A 24,035-nucleotide genomic window follows, 5' to 3' on the forward strand; every position below is an offset into this window, starting at 1 on the left:
TAAAATTGGAAAAAGAGAAAATAAATCATGGTGAATAAACAGTTGCAGAAAATTCACCAGATATTTCTGACCAGTTCAACCAATGTGAACTATTAGGGAAATACATGGACACCTCATTCCCACTGGCACTCAAAGTCTCTGGTTAGGCAATTCTTAGGAATATGGGGAACAAGATGTAAAAGTAAGGAATGGTATCAATTGCAAGAAAAAAAAATGGAGAAGGATCCAACCATATTTCTTCAATTGGCTGTCGAAAATATTCAGCTTACTACAGTGCGGAGACTTCTTTTTCAAAAGGCCACTTATGTGAATAGTAGGGATGATGATCAGTATATCCCTCTTCAAGAAACCTACGGTGGACACTTAGACATTGTCAGTCAGTTGGTTTCTCAAGCGGCACATGCAATAACTGTAGATGACTGGACACCCCTGAACAGTGCATACACGTGGAATAATACCAGAGTCCCTTCTTTCTTACTTCATCATGATACAGATACCAATGGCCAAACTAACGGACTTTTTTTAAAAATTTTTTTTTGTCTGGTCGTGGGGCCTGAACTCTGGGCCTGGACGCTGTCCCTCATCTCTTCAGCTCAAGGCTAGCACTCTACCACTTGAGCCACAGCACCACTTACCGCTTTTTTTTCTGCTTATGTGGTGCTGAAGAATCGAACCTTGGGCCTCATGTATGCAAGGCCAGCGCTCTACCACTGAGCCACTTTCCCAGCCCAAATATTTTTGTTTGTTTTATTTTTGTTGTTGTTGTGATTTTTTTTTTGGTGGGTCATGGGGCTTGGGTGCTGTCCCTGTGCTCTTCAGCTAAAGGGGAGTGCTCTACCGCTTGAGCCACAGTAACACTTCCCCAAACTAAAGGACTCTTGACACCCTTATATCTTGCTGTTGAGAATTGAGATAGCAAAGATACGCTGGATCGCCTTCTGTTGAACCATTATATAAATCCAGGCCTGAAGAACAACATAGAAGAAACTCTATTTGACATTGCCAAAAGCATAAGTATGTATCACTACCTCTATGAAGTTGTAAAAGGCTGTACAAATTGTTCACCGAAGTCCTAATGGTCGGATTAAGTTTCTTAAATTTCAAAAATGCAAGTTCATCTTTTGTGTCCCTACAAAATATTTTCACAATCCAAATAAGAGCAATATCTTTCTTTTTGGTCGGTCATGGGGCTTGAACTCTGGGCCTGGAGCTATCCCTGTGATCTTCAGCTCAAGATGAGCCCTCTACCACTTGAGACACAGCTCCACTTCCAGTTTTCTAGTGGTTTATTTGAGATAAGAGTACCACAGCCTTTCCTTCCCAGGCTGGCTTTGAACCATGATCCTCAGATCTCAGTCTCCTGTTTAGCTCGGATTATAGGCATGAACCACCAGTGCCCGGCAGCACCAATATTTTACTGTAAAAATTCATGGATTCCGCGGAATTCTTCCAAGTGAATTGCCTGCCTTGGGTGGAAAAATGTATTCAATAGATTTTGTAAACATGTATAATAATTTCTTCAGAGTTTGTGATTTTTTAATAAGAAATAATTTTAATTAACCTGTTGAAATGAGTAGTACAGAAACTAAAATATTTCTGGTGCTTGTCTGAAAAAGTATATTTTAAAATATTCTTTATTCTATGTTTGCATAATGTTCACAATTTATTTTCTCCTAGATATACATTGAATTCTATATTATTTTATAATATATACGTTCATTAATGTGTCCTTTCCGATTGTATTCCATATAGAAACAGTTTGATTCCTTTTTTTCTAGGTCTTAATATTATTTTTCTTTGGGATAAAATGACAATGTTGTTTAATTTGAAAAGTTTTGTAAAATTTATGCTATGTAAACGCCTTTCTGAGGTGATTTAATACACTGATGTCAAACTAAATTTAATTATATGAATTACGTGTATTGTTACACTTGTAATTTTGTAATCAACTTTTTAATCACTTTTTTTCATTTCTTGCATCTGAAGAATGAAAAATATGGAATACTTCTCAAATTTTCATATTATCCTTGTGCAAGTGCCATGTTAATCTCTGTATTGTAGTTTGAGTATACGTGCTGCTGAAGCATGTAGTATCCTCTAAATTTAATAGTTAATGCTGCAATCTATATACAGGCTTATATCTATGGGTGCCTACTTGTAACAAGGAAACCTTATTGTTCCTAACAATGCTATCGATCTTATTTCCCTAAAATTCTGTGAATATTGGAAAAAATTATATTGATCAGCCGATTGCTCACATTTGCAAACTTTTTTTGCCAATGAATATCTTAAGTCTTTTTATTTGGAATTTGATCATACTCTCTATTATTTATAATTAGGTCCAAAGGTGATGGCTTTTTCAAGTATTTATTTATCCAGCTTTGTGGACCTAATGGATTCAAACTAAGCGTTGCTTAAGAGCTACTTCTAAACTTCTTCAGCTGACATTTTCCCAAATGAGGTGTTACTGGAACAAATGTCTACCTGAGCCTTTACCCTTCTTCCATGTGGGAACAGAACAACCAGAATACCTTACCCTGACAGCAAAGATTTTCTTACTAGAACAAAACTAATCTTGGTTACAAGGGATCATAGAGAGATGAACAGTTCAAAGAGAACTGTTCAGACGAGAAGGTATTTTATCAAAATATAATTGTTTATTATACCTTCCATTTAAAAGTAGCTAAAGCCAAGAAGTGAAAAAATTGTTCGTATGCATGATTTCTTAATGTCCTGGCCTGTCTGTAAGTTCCTGGCAGGAACTTACACTACTGCCTTTTTATCACCAAATATTTTCATAGTTGCAGGAGAAGTGCATATGTTTCTCCTCATTATTAGGCATTAAATTGATAATGTTTTAATCACAGTGTTTCCTCTTGCCTCCATGCTGTAAATCTACAAATGATAAAGCTTTAGCTCTAACTCTATCAAACACTGAAGTAGAGATAATGGAATCATACTTTAAAACAGAGTTGCCTTTGAGATGAATGGATCAAGAAAATGTGGTATATATACACAATGGAATTCTATGCCTCCATCAGAAAGAATGACATTTCCCCATTTGTTAGGAAATGGAAAGGTTTGGAAAAAATTATATTAAGTGAAGTAAGCCAGGCCCAAAGAAGCATAGGTCCCATGGTTTCCCTTATTTGCAATATCTAGTATAGGTATGAGTCAAGCGGAAAAGGCCAGATAATGTGATGTTAGGAAAATTAACCCTTAAATATGTATTTTAATGTTTTCGTTTCTTTCATGCATGTGTTTCTAATGCATTTATAAGATTATTTCTTTGTTGCTTTGTATGTCCCTCCCCCACAGTGTAACCCCCGCTTTCACTATATTTGATGTCAGTATAACATGTGGAGGAGATGGGGACAAACAAGTCGTTTAAGGATTCAGGTGGACCAGTTGCAACAATGAGAAGTACAAAATGTCATGTCAAAATCAGCTTTACAATTTCGGTGTGGGGGGGAGGGGGGTATAATTGGGTGGGGGGAGGGGGGTAAAATTGGGTGGGGGGAGGGGGGAGGCGGGGAAGGGAAGTGAAGGGTAAACAAAGGAGGAGGCTGCAATGCTTGGTAAGAAATGTATGCATTATCCTGCCCATGTAATTGTAGCCCCTCTGTACAGTATGTTCTCAAATAAAATAAAATACAATTTAAAAAAAAAAAAACAGAGTTGCCTTTGATACAGTAACTACAACAGAACAATACAAAACGTGTGTCTTTTAATCATATTATATATAGTTATATGTGTTGATTTTATATTTCACACAATGAAACTTACTAGAATTAGTTGATAATTTGACAAATAAATTGATATTTATTTACTCCAATAAACAGAATTGGAATATAAATATTTAGGTTTCAAATATGTATTAGACTAGAAAACGTATCAATGCAATCTTTTTAGTATAAACTTGTGATACATTATAACTCTTCTTGGTTTTCTGAATCCACATGATAAAAAAAACAATATTTTCCTCTAATCTGTAATGGATTTTACTCTGCTGCTCTGTTTATTGTTTTAACTTGCTTGTCCCATACTGCTTTTGTCCATATTTCTGAAACATTCTTACTGATTATGCCCAAATTTTGCTAAGATGTCTAAAAAATATTATTCTTCTGCAGTACCCATGGGTCCTAGGATCTCAAGGCCCATTTACCTGCATCATCAGATAACAGGGGCAAGACTTTTCACCAAGGCCCATGCAATATATCAACACAAAGTAATTGAAGACCCATCTCAATTTCGCATTTCCTATATTTCAGGGCCCCAATTCCTTGAGATGCAGGAATTAGCAGTAAGCAATTGTGAAATGCAAGGCAACTTAAAATGAAGGATGAGATCACAAAATTTGAGAGAAAGTACTGTAATTCAAACATTCAACTTACAGATGACCAGCCCATATGAATGAACAAGTTCACAAATTGTCATAAGATTATTTTTAATACCCCTCACCTATGATTAACGAAAGATTTTATTCCAACATAAGTGGGCCAAAAAATAGTTCCTAGAAGGATAGATCTATAATTGGTCTACCAAAGCCCGAAAACTTGACTTAGAGGTCAAATGTAATTCAGAAAAACATTTGAAGCACTAAGGAGTGCTTCAAAACACTGGGAATTCAGTACAACATGGTTCTGTGGTATAAAAATGTCACTCTCAAACCAATGATAATCTACATTTAAATAAACTTTTAAAAATCACTTTCGCCCTTACTTCATTGTTCGTGGGAATGTAAACTTGTTTAACCACTTTGGAAAGCAGTATGGAGGTTCCTCAAAAGACTTCACATAGATCTCCCCTATGACCCAGCAATCCCACTTTTGGGCATTTACCCAAATGTTTACAAACAAGACCACACTAAAGCTACCAGCACAACTATGTTTATTGCAGCATTATTTCCATAGCTAAGATATGGAACCGACCTAGATGTCCCTCAGTAGATGAATGGATCAAGAAAATGTGGTATATATACACAATGGAATTCTATGCCTCCATCAGAAAGAATGACATTGCCCCATTTGTTAGGAAATGGAAAAACTTGGAAAAAATTATATTAAGTGAAGGAAGCCAGGCCCAAAGAAACATAGGTCTCATTGTTTCCCTTATTTGCAATGTCTAGTATATGTATGAGTCAAGCGGAAAAGGTCAGATAATGTGAGGTCAGGAAAATGAACCATTAGATATGTATTTTAATGTTTTTTTTCTTTCATGCATGTGTTTCTAACGCATTTATAAGATTATCTCTTTGTTGCTTTGTATGTCCCTCCCCCACAGTATAACCCCTGCTTTCACTATATTTGGTGTCAGTATAACTTGTGGAGGAGATGGGGAAAAACCAGTGTTTAAGGATACAGGTGGACCTCTTGCAACAATGAGAAGTACAAGTTGTCATGTCCACAACGAGGTTTACAACATCCGTGCGGGGGGGGGGTGAGGGGGGGAAGGAGAAGGATTGGGATTGGGGGGGGAGGGTGGAGGCTGGGAAGGGATGTGAAGGGTAAACCAAAGGAGGAGGCTGCAATGCTTGGTAAGAAATATACGCATTATCCTGCCCATGTAATTGTAACCCCTCTGTACAGTATGTTCACAAATAAAATAAAATTAAATTTAAAAAAATCACTTTCGCCAAAATAACATTTGACAAGTTAATGATACTTAGTGACATTACAAGTTTTTCAAGTGTAGGGAGCAAGTTACAATAGAGTTGAATTATTTACACAGCACTAATGCTAAACATGTTCAACCATTCAATAAAGTGTAGAAATAGTACCACCCACAATTTGTGTTTTTCAGTATGGGCCTTTCAGAAATGTGTTTAATATGTCAGCCTCCTAAATTTCAAACCCAAACCTTAGCTAATAAATTTCATCATTTAATAAGGTACATTTTAAACAATCACAAATAGTTGCCTCATCATATGTTATTTTATGTTTTCCCTCTGTCTAACATAGTAAGAAATATGACTTTAAGTCTTGAATATGGGTACTAATCAGAGATATGACAAACATAATATCTGTCTTCTATTTCTATCATATTCCTATCTAGGAATAAATTATAATGTTCTTCTTTTTCCAAAACTTATAGGTAGTAGAAAATATTATTCCATGTAAAATAAAAGAATCACACGATTTTACAAAGCCATTTATAAAAATGCATAGTTAGAAATACATTCTAAGCCATTTTTTAACTTTCTTTTTGACTAAAGATTAATCTTTCAAACGGTTGAGAAAAAATCATGTTTAGGTGCTTCCAGTCTCCAGTCTTGCAAATTGTTGCTGCAGATGAATGAATTATGGAGATATAAGCTGACATCATTTCAAGAATATGCAGGATTGAAACTCCATGGAATGTATATAAACCTTTCAAAGTATTAATAGACAGTTTAACAGAATGACTATCAGAAGTTGGAACCAAAGAGGAATTATAGTAAAGACATAGAATGAATGAAAAATGAACAAGGAGCAAATACAGCTAGAATCCTGAATGTACACATATGATGAAGGAAGTGGTAAATTGGAAATAAATCTTGGAGAAAGGGTTGGTTGACAATGATAGAAGGAGTGACTCTGATCTAGGAGCATTGGACAATTAGATGGATATATTTAATTGTAACACAATTGCACAAACTTTTAAAATTCAGTTAAAAACACATCTAGAAACAAAAACACACAAAAATCACAACCAAACAGCAATCTCTAGAGAGTATGAATATGACCACTCAAAATTTTAATCAGTTAATGAAGGGCAGTCTTGGGAAAAGCAAACAAAGCTGTTCAAAGAGGGAAGTTTGGGATACGGGAGAATTTTCAACAGAATTAAATAGATTGTCTAAGGTTATAAATCACCTGCTGCATACAGTATCTTACTTCTAAGAGATTTCTGTCTGAACTGGATAATCCAGTCCTGAGAAACACTTGGTAGCTTGTGAGGTAGAATGGAAGAAACAAGATCAAGAACGCATTACTCCACTGGAGAGAAAACGATCCTCTATATTTTCTCTAATCTCTCTTCCCTACTCTTTCTTCATACTTTTAAGTCAATTGATTTTGAATTATATTTTTCCTTCTTTCTTCTGGCAAAGTGATTGGTCAAAGTAATTTCATTAAATATTATTTGCCATTTTCTTCTTTCATGCTGTTTAATTGGCCAAGCGAGTCCATAAAACTTCCCTCTTGTATTTGGTTGCCATGAAACAATATCTATGTTAATAAGGAGAAATCTAATGTAAAACTTTGTCTCAGAAAACAGTCCAAGATGCTGTGATCACAAATATTTGGCTATATTTTTTTTTCTTTTACCTTGAAAGACTTCTTGTGTCTAAAGTGCCCACAAAAATAAGTACTCCATCACTTGTTGGTTCAATCAGAATTGTCTAACATCAAAGATATATTTTTGCTAAGAAGATGCTTAGAGGAAACCAAAAAATACTGCACTTTTTAATCTTCTCTCTTAAGATTCTCCTTCGATACCATATCAGGAACAGTGAAGTTATTCTATGCAAAATTATTTTAATAGGTTATTTTTCTCTTGGTCTTGCATTTATTCACCAAGATGTATGGAGGAGAATAGAGTTAAATCACCCATACCTTGGAAGAAAGTGTCTGTTACAAAAGGAAAATGCTTCTATGTCCTACTTCTATGTCCTACTCTTAGCTCTTGCCAGAGTTCCAATTAATCACAGCTTCTTGGCTTCCAGTCTAGTGAAGCTGAAGGACCATACGGGCTCCACCACTGCTACATCTTCATTATTTCTCTTTTAAAACTCTTCAAGTTGCCTCATTTGGATGTGGAATGTATTTTCATGTCTTCATTCAATCAGTTCTGCATTGTAGTGAGCCAAATGGGCTCTGTAAAATCACTTTAGGGAGTAAAAATACTAACACAATTTACATCAAAAAGTTTTGGCTTCCCTTCACTGCTGAAGTCAATACGCTTAGCTAAGGCTTCTAAGAAAAATTTTATTATTAATTTTTCCATTTTCTCAATTCTTTTCTGAACTTTTTGGCATATGTAATAAAAGAAGTCTAGACTACCTCATATTAATAAGAATATTATTTTTTGTGAGCCACTTAGAAATGTGAAATCATTGGTTTGAAGTATCCAATCAAATTTTTTTCTGTGTTTCACTGCTTCACGTCCAAAGACATTGTGGAAAGTGACACCTTCTTTCATTGTGGAGGGCACTTTCTCCCTAAATATTTTGACTCAAATTATCTTTTTCAGAGAATTAGTATTTGGTAATTGAAGGTACATTCACAAATTTTGATGCCTTATTTTTTAAAGAACTTTTTTTTTTGTTTGGGTTTTTTTTAACTGTATTTTTTTTGTCTTTTCTTTTTTGGTACTGGGGATCGAACCCAGGACGTTGCACTTGCTAGGCAAGCGCTTTGCCACTGAGCTACATCCCAGCCCTTAAAGAACTTTTAATTTAAATTCCAATACAACCTTCTTTCAAACAGTGAGAATATAGTTCCTGGGTAAGGTCAATTCCAAGGGAACCTACAGGATTTACAGCAAGGTTTCTGAGGTTTGTTTGTTTAGTTTGAAAAAGAGCCATCTTCATCCATATTGCTCCCTCTCTACTAAGTCTCCATGGATTTCTTTGCATGAGAGCCTATTCTTCTAGGCAATTTTAAATTTTCTTAATAGGCTAAGTTATTAAAAATTTTGAACTATTGAATTTTACCTGTCATAAATTTAAATATGTTGAAAATCCTTTATCAGAACCGCAAATTCACCAATCCTAATTCCACCTTTACCATCAAAATGTTAACATGTTGTTTTCATGATATAGTATCCATGCAGCTATTATTTTCCAGTGGCTTTGTTATGCATATATGTAACCATATTAGCTGATGCTAAGCAAAATGAATTCCAAGATATGGAACCAGATTTTTTTTTCATTTGTGGTTGTTGTTTTTGATGAACTATGTGATTTCTGTTTTCTTTGGGGTTTTCCCCTATGGTTTATCCCTGCTGTATGGTGAGACAATGGTGAGACAAAGGACAAAAGGCAATCCAATGCAATAGCAATACTCACAAGACAATATGTTGGAAATGTACTTTACAACTTGTGAGGGGTGAAGAGGTGAAGGAAAACTGTGAGAAAAATGAGGGAGGGGTAACAAGTTTGAAATGATTTTTATTCACTACCTTACAATTAGTGTAAAGTCACTGTACATCAATTTGATAATAAAATTGAAAAAATAAGCTGTGTAAAATGTAATTTTACTGTACTGACACAGTAAATATTATTCTTTATGTAGTAACATTTTAAAAATCAATAATATTTGGCTTCTAATTTGAGTTAATTACCCCTTATTTATCAGAGGTTCATCAACTTGAATGTAATCCAACTAGACACTATTTTCACAATATACTTGCCAAATTTTTCAAAAAAGAATAAATTTAGTACTTTCTCATTCTAAAACAGAAAACAGGGTCTGGGAAGATGGCTCAGTGGTAGAGCGCTTGCTTTGCATGCCTGAGGCCCTGGGTTCGATTTCTCAGCAACACATAAGCAAAAAGAAAAAAGCCAGAAGCTCAAGTGGTAGAGCGCTAGCCTTGAGCTGAAGAGCTGAGGGACAGCGCCCAGGCCCAGAGTTCAGGCCCCACGACGGGACCCAGTTTAATACTATGGAAACCCATAATTTTAAAAGTAAGTAAGTTTTTAAAGAGGACAGAATATATGTATTCTTCAAAATTCCTATGACTAACAACTACTCATTTTTAAATTCTCAACATTCCTAAGAGATTCAAAACAGTACCTGTTTGCATGTTAATTAATTCTGCAATAGATGCAGTTTCCAATGGGGTGTCCAGATTGAGAAGTAAACAGAAAAATAGCCACATTCTTGTAGAGGATAAAACTGTGAAGCATGTGTAATAATTAATTCTTCAAGAGTAAGCAATTGTTTATAAGAGTAAGCTATTATGTCTATGACCATCAATCCCAAGATTTATGCCATAAAGTCATCCTAGCCCAACAGTTTCCAACTTATAAGGGACACCTTAAAATTCCTTAATTCACATTATGAATACCTTATCTCTATTTTGAAAAAATACTACACCTCTGCTAATGTGACACCCTCCTTGTTCTGAAAAGAACACCACAATAAACTGAGCTGCATCATTTTTCCTCCACTGGTATTCTTGAGTTCAGAAGACTTGCAAATATTATTTATATTTAGACTTTTTTAAATATCATAGATATTCAGTATGCTAAGATAGGAAAATTATGATTCAAAGCCCACCCAGGCAAGAAGGTTTCTTAGAATCTTATCTCCAAAAAACTTCTCTGCAAAATCCAGACTCAAGTGGCACTGATGTTGAAGTGGTAGGGCTTGAGCCTTGAGCATAAACAGGATCAGAGACCCTGTCCATGCCAAGAGTTCAAGTTCTACGATGAATCAATGAAAAAAAACTGAAAAGAAAACCCCAAACCTAGCATTTTTCTCTATGTATACAGAGGCACGTAAATAAGGAAATGGCTTCCTGTGGTACCTCCAGGTAGAAGAAAGAAGATGTCACACAATTACTCTCTTCATACCATATTAAACCAAACCTTGAAAAATTGGTTTTTCTAAATGTATAAATTAATGTCATCCATTTTTGGCAACTCTGTCTAGATTATTCATATTAACATGGTATACATGAACTCTGCAAATTATCTATTAACTATGTGAAAGAATATCTAGGCAAATAGAATGCCAGAATTATTTGTGAATTTTTCAATTAATCCCTCTACTTTGAAAGAATTTTGTAGTATCCTATAGAATATGAAATTACAAACAAATCCAAAAACTATATTTTAAATCTAAATTCTAATTTAACAAGGTCTACAAAATCCTACATTAGACGAACTTTGCTATTTCTCCAGTCTTAAGCTTTTGTAATCCTTCAACATTTATTTGCAATCCAACAGAATGAGGGATTCGAATCATGAGCTCTTTTGCATCTACGAATGTTCTGTAATGATGAGAGCATTTAAAACACAAGTGAGGATATATATGAGGTGCATTCAATAGGAAACTTGTCTTCTCAAAACATAATGACAAAATTAGGCCAAACTTCCAACTGTGTATTCCTTTCTTGTTGTTTGGTTAGTTTTACTGAGACAAAATTATTCTATCTGGTCCAGGGAAGGTATCATTATGTAATTCCACTCTCTTATCTCTTGTCTGAGTGCTAGAATTCCAGGCTTGTATCACATTGCCCTGCCATAGTTTGTTTATTTAATCTAGAAACAGACTAGAAATTCTGAACTTCTCCTATGATTTAATCCACTAGACTGACTGCTCAGACTGTTTATGTACTATTTTCAAAGGTGTTTTATCATTTGACACAGGATATGAACATTTTTGGATGCACCTGCAGGCTTCCCTGATTCATTCCACTATGTATCCTATCCCATTAAGAATGATTGCTTGACTCTCTTACTATCTCTGGTCCCAACCTATGTAATATTCTCAACTTCTGGGGGAAAGTTCACTTGAGGGCTTTCTAATATTAAAAATTATCACTTGATTCTAGTCTTACTAAGGACCAATTTTCTATTGTTTTCTAACTTTTCTACATATTCTGAGAGTTGTTTCATTTATGTATTTTTGTGTGCACCTATAAGTGCCTCTGTGTGTATGTGTATGTTTGTATGTATGTATGTATGCAAAAACTTAAAGCTGTAATTCAGCAATCTTGCTCGTGACTGGTATCCCAGCTTTGGCTGGTTAATTATAGGTAGTGTCTCAAAGCCTATACTGTCCAAGCTAAATGCAAATTGAACCTCCTAGACTCCTTTACATTCTTAGGTTTTATTTTTCTAGGAGTATCAACTTTTAAACTTCAAACACTTTTGTGAGTGTAAATTCTAACTGTAGCCCAGATTTTTAACTCAAGAATTCATATAAAGTTAGATGAACATATACATTACATATCCTGGGTGTACACTGTTAGAAATGTGATCATAAACCAAGTTTTTGTGAGATCTGAGGATTGGGTTTTAAAGTCAGCACGGGTAGGAAAGTCCTGGAGACTCTTTTTCTCCAATAATTACCAGAAAACTGGAAGCGGCACTGCAGCTCAAGTGGAAGAGCTCTAGCCTTGAGCTGCGTTTCAGAGGGACAGCGCCCTGTCCCATATTCCAAGTGCCACGAAAAACAACAACAATAAAAAGGAATATAAGAAAAGGAAAGAACAAGAAATGTGATCTTAGCCACCAGGTTCATTGCTAGTATAATTCCTGTTCCCTCAAGGTAGACTCTTTTTTTCCAGTTAAGTCTGTTCTCCCATATGTGACTTGCATTGGAAAAAGAATCATTCTTCCATTCTCCTTTTTGCACATTTACATGATTAGCAAGCGTGATTTAGAAAGGGAGTGGCCTCATGCTTCATGTTCCACTTAGGGGTAATGCTTTCTCTATATCACTCCCATAAATCTACATATGGGACTTGGCTTTATTGTTTCAATTTTTTATTTGTAGAGTCTTGTATATTGTATTGAACACTTATACATAAACACAGAACTTTTTCTCCTATAATTGCTATTGTTTCTTTTACGGTTAACTCATGTACAGTTGGGAAATTAATGCACAGCATATAGACTCACAAAAAATTATCTGAGAACCTTCTTACCATTTAAAATTCATCTTAATTTACAGAGCACATGAGAAGTTTGAACAAAATATTCTCATGGATAATGTATTTATAAGCAATTTAAATTGCATTTGTCTTTACTAAGTGGTCTCTGAAACACGTGTTACCTCATGTCCAAAAGTGTCTTTGTGCTATTTCAATGAAGCCAGAAAACATTCATTTTTTTCTGGAGCAGCACCATAAATTGTTACTGGAAGTAAGTGGAAGAAACTGCTACTGGATGTGGAAACTGATCCCAGGAGAGGAATTTAACATAGAGAAATGACAAAGTTCAAGTTAACTATTGCATTCCTTTGTACTGGTCAAGAAAAGAATCCAAGGCTGGAAGGAAACTCTGTCCCTGACTTTTTTGAGTGTGTCCTTTACTCATATAAAACTTGTCTGTAAACTTCTGGTTGAGAGTTTTGCAAAAGGAAACAATATGCCATTTGAAGGCAGGCATAGAACAAAAGGAAATAACTTTAAAAGTGTTCTACTGCAAAGAAGCAAAGACATGGAGGTTTTAAAGTGTCTTATGGATGGATGTTTCACTCCTGAGATGATTCTCTTGTTGCAGGAATCAGTTTTCAATTCATTTAGTCTGGTCTTGAGTTTTCCATAGCAATAACAATTCCCAAAAATCAGGATCCAGTGAGTATGATCAGCAAAAGCAGCCTCTTCTCAGACCACCACTATTTTAAGGAGAGTCCCAAAGAAATACCCAGGTTTTGTTTTATTTGCTTGTTTGTTTAGTTTGTGCTGGTTCTGGGGCTTGAACTTAGAGACTGGCCCCTGTCCCTGAACAGTTGTCTTTCTTTCCTACCTGGCCCAAACCTAGTACTCCACTGCTTGAGCCAAAACTCCACTTCTGGCTTTTTTGGTGTTTAATTACAGATAAGTGTTTGACAGACTCTCTTGCCTGGGTTGGCTTTGAACTAAGACAGTAAGAAAGCTAAGTGACATCAACTCTATGGACTTCTCTTTTGAACCTAGAAATATTAGATGAAGTTTATTATAAAGCTAATAGTTGACAATTTTTAAAGAAGAGAATATGTTTAGCAAAGAAGCCATAACAAATAACTCAGTAAAAGTAGGTGCACTACTAAATCATTTGGGAAGATTACTATTGATTTCATCATTCCTTTGGGGGAAACATAAACCTATATTTGCACTTTTTTGTTGGTTGTGGGGATTGAAACTTAATCCTGGGCACTGTCTCTCAGCTCTTCAGCACAACTTGAGCACTCTACCACTTTAGCTACAGCACAACTTCCGGGTTTCTGGGGTTAATTGAAGATAAGGGTTTCATGGACTTTCCTGACCAGGCTGGCTTTGAACCACAATCCTCTGGACTCAACATCCTGAGTAGCTAGGATTACAGGCATGAGCCACCAGCACCCCACTCATATTTGCATTTATGTGCACTTAATGTCACTATGTAGACAAAGAATGGAAATATGAACCATATGATGTGACATTGCAGCTTTTCAGAATAATTAAGGTAGCAATAAATATGTCCTCTTTTTCCATTTTGTTACATAAATGACTCATGAGCTATGGGACTCTTATATTAGCATCCTCTTTCATCTTTGTAGGTGTATTTAGTATTAGGAAATGTTCATAGATAAATACAGCAAGACAGATTTTTAGAAAGCAAAGGAGATCAGGTATGAAAGATCAGCATAGAAGGAGATACATTCATCACAAAGAGATTAAGAACTAGCCTAGGAGATTTTGAATGCCGAAGGCAATGAGGAATAAGCCTAGTTCATAACTAGTTCTTTAATAAGCAAAAATGGTTCCCTAGAACGGTTTCTGCTATACCTTAGTTACTATCATTTATTCTTTCCATCTGGCGTTATTCCTTCTCTTCTGTCACAACTGTTAATTAGCCTCTGCCTGTTTTGTAAGATGACTGGCCAAAATAGTTTCTGAATCTCACTTACACTATCCTTCTCATTGTGATTAGCAGTGACCCCACTCAAAAGCCTGGAATATTTGAATTTTCAGAATTAATCTTCACCTGACATCTAAGCACATTCCTAGCATTAATTGCTGTGACCCAATGAACAAAATATTTTTTTCAACACAGTATCCTTACATAGGTAAAGTACATGTATTAGGAACTATTGTCAGGTATCAGTATGGAAGGAGCAATTATATATTCCAAGTATGGGTTCTTTATTTCGCATTTACTAACTAAATGTTCATTGTTGTTGTTGCTGTTGTTTTGGCAGTCCTGGGGCTGAAACTCGGTGCTTGGGAATTATTCTTCAGCGTTTTTTTTTTTCCTCAAGGCTAACCCTCCACCACTTGAGGCACAGGACCACTTCCAGTTTCCTTTTCAATTTAAGTGGTACTGAGGAATTGAACCCAGGGTTTTATGCATGCTAGGGAATCACCATACCATGAAGCCACATTCCCAGAACCCTAAATGACTTTCTTAAGATAGCATTACATTTTCATTCTATAACTTTGTATCATAATTTTAGCCAGGAATTTTTGCTAGAAAAGAGAATTGAACACAGTACTTGAGTCCAGTAAGGCTAGATGGACAATGGATTACTGTCACAGTGTAGCCAGGGCACAGAGGGACTTACCTCATGGAGCTGGTACAACAGACTGAGCGAGACAGCTCCTGACCCACAGCCTACCTCGAGAATGAGAGGACCACCTTGGTTCCAGCCACATGGGGATGCTGGACCACCTCCTCCAGCACCCATTGAATCAGTTCCTGAGAGAGAAAGCAAAAGAAAGAAGGTCAGAATTACACTTAAGCCAGGTGCTGGTGGCTCAGGCCTATAATCCTAAGTACAATGGAAGCTGAGATATGAAGAATGTGGTTTATAGCCAGCCTGGGCAGGAACACCTGTGAGACTCTTATCTCCAAAGTGGTGCTGTGACTCAAGTGGTAGAGTGGTAGCTTTGAGCTGAGGAGCTCAGGGAGCTGCCCTAGGCCCAAAATTCAAGCCTCATGACTGAAAAGAAGTGGACTTCCCACCACAAGAAGTGGACTGAATAGCACCCATTGTCCTAGGGAGCATGGCAGAGAAGTCAGGCCGAGCTTCCTGTCAGCTGGGAGTCATTAGTAGGTCACCCGGCTTCTCTATGCCTCAGTTTCCCCAGCTTCAAAACTGAACAAAGTGAAGGATCCCGTTACTCATGGGGATAGAGTAATAAAGAAAGAGAGCCATGTTTTGTTTCATAATCCCATAACTGTTGCACTGTTAATAACACACACCATCTGAGATCTTTCCGGGTATCTTCCTATCATATGCTCACAGAATTGCCAAGAACAGTATCAGATGGCCCCTCCCTCTGTGCCTGTCCCTGCTCCAGAGATCCCTCTGTATCAATCCCTTGTTTCCTTACAACTGTCCAATGAAGAGATTGAAGTCCAATGGTTGAGGCCCAACCCAGAGATTCACCTCTGGTCAAGAATTGGCTGCCGTGGACTGAGTTTGGAACAATCCATCTAAACCAATGACTGAGCATGTCGCTACATATCTACCATCCCAACTACAGAAGAACGGGCCTCGTGGCTCAGGCCTGTCACAGATCAGAGGACCATGATCTAGCCCAGAATGAGCATATATTAATTCTCCATCTCAGAAATGCCCAAGACAGAAAAGCTTGACTCGATGGTAGAAGACTTGACTGGCAAGCCTAAGGCTATGAGGTCAAACCCTAATATACCAAAAAGAACTAGAGTTCCAGTGCCAGAAGCTCATGCCTATAATACAGGTACTCAGGACGCTGAGATCTGAAGATCACAGCTCAAGATTTAAAATAGGGTTGGCCTTGCCCATCAGACATCATTATGAGAAGACCCAGAGACTGACCTATGCTGTTGCGCTCCATACTAGCAGAACTCATATCCTTACTAAGAGTTGGCCATGCTCTCTGTCCTCCTGGGAAGCCATCCCCTGCAGGCCACACTCCCAGATCCTCCCAAGCTTCCACTGCCACCAACCAGGCCCAAGGGAGTACACAGCTCCATTGCACACAGATCCCTTGTTCTTGTAATTTAACTGTGCTGTGTCCCCTTCAAGCCTCTCACCCTTCCTGGCCCCCAGACCTCAGGTGTGAAGCCCATACATGCCCCAAAGATAACAGGTAGAAGTTACCAAAGCATTCAGCCTCCTTGTTACAACCCAATTCTACACACACACACACACACACACACACACACACACACACACACACACACACACACACACATCCAGACAGGTGACAGAAGACTCCTCCATGCAGTACCTGCAATTTGCCAACTGATCACTCACCTGAGCACAGTCAGGCTGTAGAAGGAAAAAGATTATCTCTCTGTCTCTCTCTCTCTCTCTCTCTCTCTCTCTCTCTCTCTCTCTCTCTCTCTCTCTCTCTCTCTCTCTCTCTCTCTCTCTCTCTCTCTCTCTCTCTCTCTCTGTCTCTCTGTCTCTCTGTCTTCAGGTGAAAGTTTGACTGAGCACAGAAGACAAGGGCTCACACAGCAAGGGTGTCTATCTTCTCCATCCAACACCTCCCATCCCCAGAAAAAAAGGAAAAAAAACCCAGAAGGCAGGTGTAGACATGCTGCTCCCCACCTCTGACTAAAGCCACTGGGCTCCCACCAGGGAGTGGAAGGGCGCAGATGTGCTGCTGTGTGGCTCCCACTGCTCCAGGCCAGGGGATCTTTGGCACCCACTCCTCACCCAACCTGCATCTCCCCATATCCTGGACACTAGTGGCTGGGGATGGGGGTGGCATCCTCGGGTCAACCCCCACCTCCACCCCTGGGGCACATTTGTGGCAGGGCGTGGGCCAGACTGTGGGGCACAGGGGAGGCGAGGTCCGGGTCGGAGGGGAGGTAGTGGTGTCAACAAACAGAGTGAATCAAGGTGCTACTGGGCAGCAAGGAATGTGGGCGTGGCCACCATTCTTGTATCTCATTAGTCAGAAAGAACCATGAAACAATAGAGGTGTGGCTGGAATCTTCTGATGCAGGCAGAATGGGTGGAGTCAAAATGAAGGCAGCCCCTTTCCCAGGGAACTCTGTCCAATCCATTTGGGGACAAGAGAGTGACCCACTTTAGCCGGATGGCTGCACAGATTGTTGTGTATGTCTGTTTGTTCCCAGATCTTGAACTCAGGATCAGGGCACAATCTGTGAGTTGTTTTTGATCAAGGCTAGCTCTCTACCACTGGAGCCACACGGCTTTACTTCTGTCTTTGATGGCACAAGTTGGACAGGAGTCTCAAGGACTGTCCTGCCTAGGGTGACTTTGACCATGATCTTCCTTTCACAGCCTTGTAAGTTTTAAGGAGGACTGCTGAGAGCCACTGATGCCTGGTTTGGCTGGTGATCTTGGACAGACCTGTGAGTTCCCTATCCTCAGGTTTAAGTGGTAGGAGCTGGAGCCCACAGCTTGAATCCTGGGCTGCCACCAACAAATGGCAGGAGATCCTATGAAATTCATTCCTATTCATATGATTACCAAAGGAATGTGATGTATGTCATGATTAAATGGGCAGTACTTGAATGATTCGAGGATAAAATTATACACAATTACATAATAGGACACTGGTCGATATTAATTAATACTTTATGAAGCATTTAAACAATCACCTTCATTAAATGGAGTCCAAATGAAATACCTACGAATTGGACATCACATAGCATAGAGATGCCATTTTTTTTCTGCCAGGACTGGGATTTGAACTCATGGTCTAGGTAACCCTGCTGTTGCACTTTGTGGGAAGGGGAAGCTTGCCTCCTTGAATTTAAGAAATTCAAGTCTGTTTTTTAGGCCTGAAATCGATGCCCACAACTAGAAAACATAGTATTTGTTTACATTTTAAATATATGATTTATATTTTTAAACATATGTTGACTCCATATTGCATTCAGTGTAGTTATTTTATTTTTTGTTTTATTCATATACTGACTACTCATTTTATTAACTATTATGACACATAGAACAGTGATTACATTGATTACATAGGATATAGGTTTGCATATGTATTGCACGTCCTTCCTGACACCCAGGACTTTCACAGAAAAGGAAAACATGTGCCATCATCAGCTTCTTACTACACGATTCATTTTTTGGGAGTGCTAGTATCTGAACTCACAGCCTTCAAGGCCCAATTCATGAATGGGTGAGTGTCAGCCTGCCATCCTGCGGCAAATTGAGCTGACAGGCAGTCCCGAGTACCTGAGATCGAGCCCCAGCAGTTGACAAAATAAGAACAGATTGACATACAGATGGTAGTAAATGTATATCTTTATAGAGTGCCTGAGATGTCTATACATTATTCAGTTATATAGACTACATTCCTACCAATTCTTGGGTATTTATAATGCCTCCATATAATTAATGTTATTGTTTTCATTCTTAACATGGAATCTAAATTTGTAGACATGTTCTCCATCATGCCAGACACCCAGGACTCTCAGAGAAAAGGAAAAAAGTTTCACACTTGGCTTCTTACTGCATGATCCAGTTGTTGGTAGTGCTGGGATCTGAACTCAGGGCCTAGCAGGACAAATTGGTGAATAGTTCAAGGTGACCACACCAGCCTGTGAGCAACAAAGGAGTTAGGCCATCCCAGGATCTGACATTGATCCCCAGGGTGGGCCATGATAGTCATAAACTAATGATTTAAACATAGGATCTATATTTACATATATCTGTGGACAGTATCTTGCCTTTGGAGTACTTTTCTCCTTATTTCTGTCTTATGTAAGTATTGTGTATTTTACTGAATAATGTAACAGATATAGCAGAACTTACATGGAAGACAACCTATTGCCCTGGCTATAGGGTTTCCTATGCATTCTCCATCCAAGCTGAGACCCAGGACTTTCACAGGACAGGAAAACAGGTGAATCAATGGGCTTCTCACATCATGATTCATCTTTTGGCAGTGTTGGGTTTTGAACTCACACTCTATCAGGCCCAATTGGGGAAATGGTCAAGGTGAGGACACCAGTCTGTGAGCAACGAAGGAGATAGGCCATTCCTAGGAACTGACATCGAGTCCCAGGGAGGTCCAGATAGTCATAAATTCGTAATTCAAATATAGGATCTATATTTACATACATGTGTGGACAGCATCTTGCATTCGGTGCACTTCTCCTTAATTTGTGTCTAATTCATGGAGTTATTGTGTATTTTACTGAGTATGGTGACAGGTGTACTGTGCTGACATGGATGACAATCTGTTCCCATAGTTATATGGTTTCCTATGCATTCTACATCCTAGTGAAAGCCCGGTTCTTTCACAGGAGAGGAAAACGTTCAACGACTGGCTTCTGACAACAGAATGAAACTTTTGTCAGTGCTGGGATTTGAATTGAGGTCTGGGTAGCTCTGTTGCACTTTGGGGCAAGGGAAATCTCACCATCCTAGAAGACTATAATGTCAGGCCTCATCAAGGGCCTGATTTGAAGCCCCAGTACTGGACAAAATAACAAGCCCGCCTTTTTTAAACATAGGATCTCTCTTTACCTACAAGTTTGGTATGCATCTTGCATTCAGTGTAGTTATTCTTTTTATTTTGTGTCTTATTCATGGATGTATTGTGTATTTTATTGAGTATGGTGATAGATATAACTATGCTGACATGGATAACAACCTATTCGAATGCCTATAGAGTTGTCTATATAGAATTTCCATCCTCGCTGAGACCCAGGATTTTCACAGGACAGGAAAACAGGTGGATCGATTGGCTTCTCAAATCAAGGTGAATCTTACGGCAGTGCTGGGATTTGAACTCAAGCCCTAGCAGACCCAACTGACGAATGGGTCCATGTGAGCACACCAGCCTGTGAGCTACTAAGGACTAAGGCCGTTCCCAGGACCTGAGATGGACCCCCAGGTGGGGGGGGGGGAGGAGGGTACACAGTAGTCATCCATTCATAAGTTGAAGGTAGTATGCAAATGAGTACACGTTTGTATAGATTAGGAGAGACGATAACCTGTGATGGAATCCAATCTACCATGTGTATACTGATTCTTGGATCTTTCCAGATGTCTTCATTTCATGACTCTGACGATTATTGTCATGCTTAATCAACACTGCTTTACAAATAAGTGATACCCCATGAGTCTTGCCTATCATTTCCTAGTCACATCATGCATGAAATACTCATTCGATGAGATCGATCACATTCCATGACTTTTCCTGGTCCAGAAACCAGTTTCTCAGGATTTCCTGCCATTGCTTTCTCATGGGGGTGGGCTGAATTCAAGCCTCAGGCATGGAAAACATACTCCTTATATAAATATTAGAGATAGAATTTATACTTCCATACAGATGTTCAGTAGATACTGTGTTTGGTGTGGTAGGATTTATACTTCCATACAGATGTTCAGTCCATATCACGTTTAGTGTTCTTATTCATTTTATTTCTTTTTTTTATCCATTTATTTACAATTTATTTTATTGTCTTTAATGACACCTATACCATTTATCCACTTATTACAATTTTTACATCATATCACATACCATCTAGATTTGTAGATGTTTTCTCCATCATGTCTGACACCCTGGACTCTCCCAGAAAAGGAAAACATGTGTCACACTCGGCTTCTTACTCAAAGATTAAATTTTTGGCAGTGCTTGGATCTGAACTCAGGGACTAGCAGGCCCAATTCATGATTGGGTGAGGGCGAGCACAGAAGCCTCTAGCCAATGAAGCTGTCAGGTGGTTCCCAGGCACTGAGATCAAGCCCCAAGTTTAGCCAAAACAGCAATACATGGCTAGGCAGAGGTGGCATACAAATAAATATATATTGTTAAAGAGTTCCAGAGCTGTCTATCTATGACTGAATAACATCTACTACGTTCCTACCAACGCTTAGGTATTTATTATATCTCCATTGAAACAATATTATTCTTTTCATGCTTAATAAACTATTAATTAAGGTCAATCAGCATCCTAGGATTATTGCATCCAATCTTAGACTAGACAAATGCATAAACTACTCTTTCAATCTGTAATCTTATGCATAGGAATGAGTCTCTTGTGATCTCCTGCCATTGGTAAATGTAAGGATTAGGATTTGAACCGAGGGCCTATGTTGACATGTTGGCTTATGGCTTCCCTGATAGCCTGCCAGCCATCAGCAATGGCAGGCCAGCTCCACTTTGAAACCATGTCATTCAGACCCAGGATGGTCACCATGTAAAGAAAAAAATTGTAAAACCCTGAGCCCTCTACAGCTCCCCACTTTTTGTGCTGTTCTGCTTTTTTTCCTTCTGCAAGCCCCCTGGGCCTAGGGTCCCAGGATCAGCTTTGGGTCTCGAGGCTGCACCCCAGCCTAGGGAGAGTGAAGCTGAGTCAGAGTTACCATGACCTGAGATCAAGCCCCATGGTTGGCAAAATTAAATAACTAACTAATTAATTAATTAATTAACTAACTAAATTGAAATAATAAAGCTCCTTGGTTTAGAATTTCTGCCAGTTTTCTTTAATAGCCTGGGATTTGAACTCAGAGTTTTGATGAATCCATAGCAATGTGACAGAATGCGCAGAGTTGCCAATATTTGAGTTCAATCCCCATGCCAAGCCTAAAATAAATAAGTCACTGACCTCACCAGGGAAGTTAGTTGTGAAGATAGGAGGGAAGGGATGGTAGGGGAAAAACAAACGAGGAGGCAACAATACTCAATAGGAAATGTACTCATTACTTTGCTCATGTAACTGTGACCCATTTGTACAACATTTTTAAAATAAAAAACGTACAAAAAATTATGTAGTGCTCAAAAAGCACTTTGGAGTTAAGGGATGTATGTCTGAACAGCTGTACAAAATTCTATACTGATTTTTTTTTCAGTGTTCAGTATGGAACTGAATAAACATAACTGTTTCTGTTACAAATATTAAGTCACTGTCTTGGAACTGGGGCCAGTATTTCTGCCATTGCTGGGATTTGAGCTCACTGTCCATGTAACTCTTTTGCACCTTGGGTGAAGGCTAAGATCCCTGTCCTTGAGGAAAAGATTTTCAAGTTAGAGTTCCCAGGGCCTGAATTAAGACCCTGCAATAGAAAAAATATTTGTGTACATGTGTAATATAAGATATATAGGTAAATATGTATGTATATTTCATATTATGATTATTATTATTAATTTTGTATTTAATTTTCATTTTACTCATTTTATTGTTTATTGTATTTAGTATTATTATACACATAATATTTATTATGTTGTGTATATATATTATAAAATTATACACAATAATTCAGTACATTGACTAATTTTCATTAACACTTTATTAAGTTTTGAAATATAATACTTAATTAAATGGAGGCATTTGTCAAGTCATCATTTGGTTAGAGTCTGTCCCCAGTATGAGTTTTGTCTTATTTATCTTTGGACAACTTCCTATAAGGATTTGTTTAGATGATTTATACTCAGAAGCCTTTTCTTGTGGATAGGCAAGTTGAGGGATAAAATCGTAAGGTTGGGTCTGGAAATGTGGCTTAGTGGTAGAGATCTTGCTCAGCATGCATGAATGCCAGGGTTTGAATCCTCAGTGCTACATACTCAGAAAAAGCCAGAAGCTGTGGTGTGGCTCAAGTGATAGAGTACTAGCCTTGAGAAAACGAAGCTCAAAGACAGTATCCAGGCCCTAATTTCAAGCTCCAGGTCTGGCAAAAACAATACTCCAGATTCCAGTGGCTCTGGAAACCTACTTTCTCAGGAGGCTGAGATCTGAAGATCACAGTTTGAAGACAGCCTAGGGAAGGAAAGCCTGTTAGACTCTTACCTCCAATGAACCATCAAAAAACCCCATGTGGCACTGTGGCTCAAGTGGTAGAGTGTTTGCCTTAAGCTGAAGCGCTCAGAGACAGCACCCAGGCTTCAGTTTGAGACACACAACTGGAAAAAGATTGACGGATAATCAAAATAATTTTTTTTGCTATTTTTTCCTATTATTTTGCTATTATTTCTTATTTTTTCCTATTTGCTACTTATGAAAATATTTTTAGGAAAATGAATGCTGATGTACACCAGAATTGGAGTCAGACCTCAAGGTTCAAGTGTAGCACATCCATAAGCCCAGCCTCTCAGACTCTAGCATTATAAACTTATGTCCTACAGGGTTCTGAAAGGCACATTGTTGAAAGTCTTAATATGCTCCCCAAGCACTTTGTGATAAGCAGTTGACTTGTATTGTCAATGTCATTACAGTTCTGACCCTAGCAGAGAACCAATACCTCACGCCCATCAAGCTTGCTCAGGAGGCTGAGGTCTCTCATAGGGTGAAACCAGCCAAGGCAGGGAAGTCTAGGACATTCTGATTTCCTGTTCTGAAAGGTCAGATGCTTAAGAAATTCATGTTTCACTTGGTGATGAGAAGTTACTTGCACTCTAAATGTTTTTGGAGTTCTTGAGCTACAGAAGAA

The 24,035-nt window shown here is 38.1% G+C and overlaps 1 pseudogene; it reads right to left on the bottom strand.

Moving 5' to 3' along the window:
- Positions 1 to 1,990: 1,990 nt before the first annotated feature.
- Positions 1,991 to 2,087, bottom strand: LOC138831282 (U6 spliceosomal RNA; annotated as a pseudogene).
- Between the last annotated feature and the right edge of the window lie 21,948 nt (positions 2,088 to 24,035).

The sequence above is a fragment of the Dipodomys merriami genome, unplaced genomic scaffold, assembly GCF_024711535.1.
Source record: "Dipodomys merriami isolate MVZ:Mamm:240054 unplaced genomic scaffold, mDipMer1.0.p SCAF_190, whole genome shotgun sequence".
In the NCBI taxonomy this organism is placed as follows: domain Eukaryota; kingdom Metazoa; phylum Chordata; class Mammalia; order Rodentia; family Heteromyidae; genus Dipodomys; species Dipodomys merriami.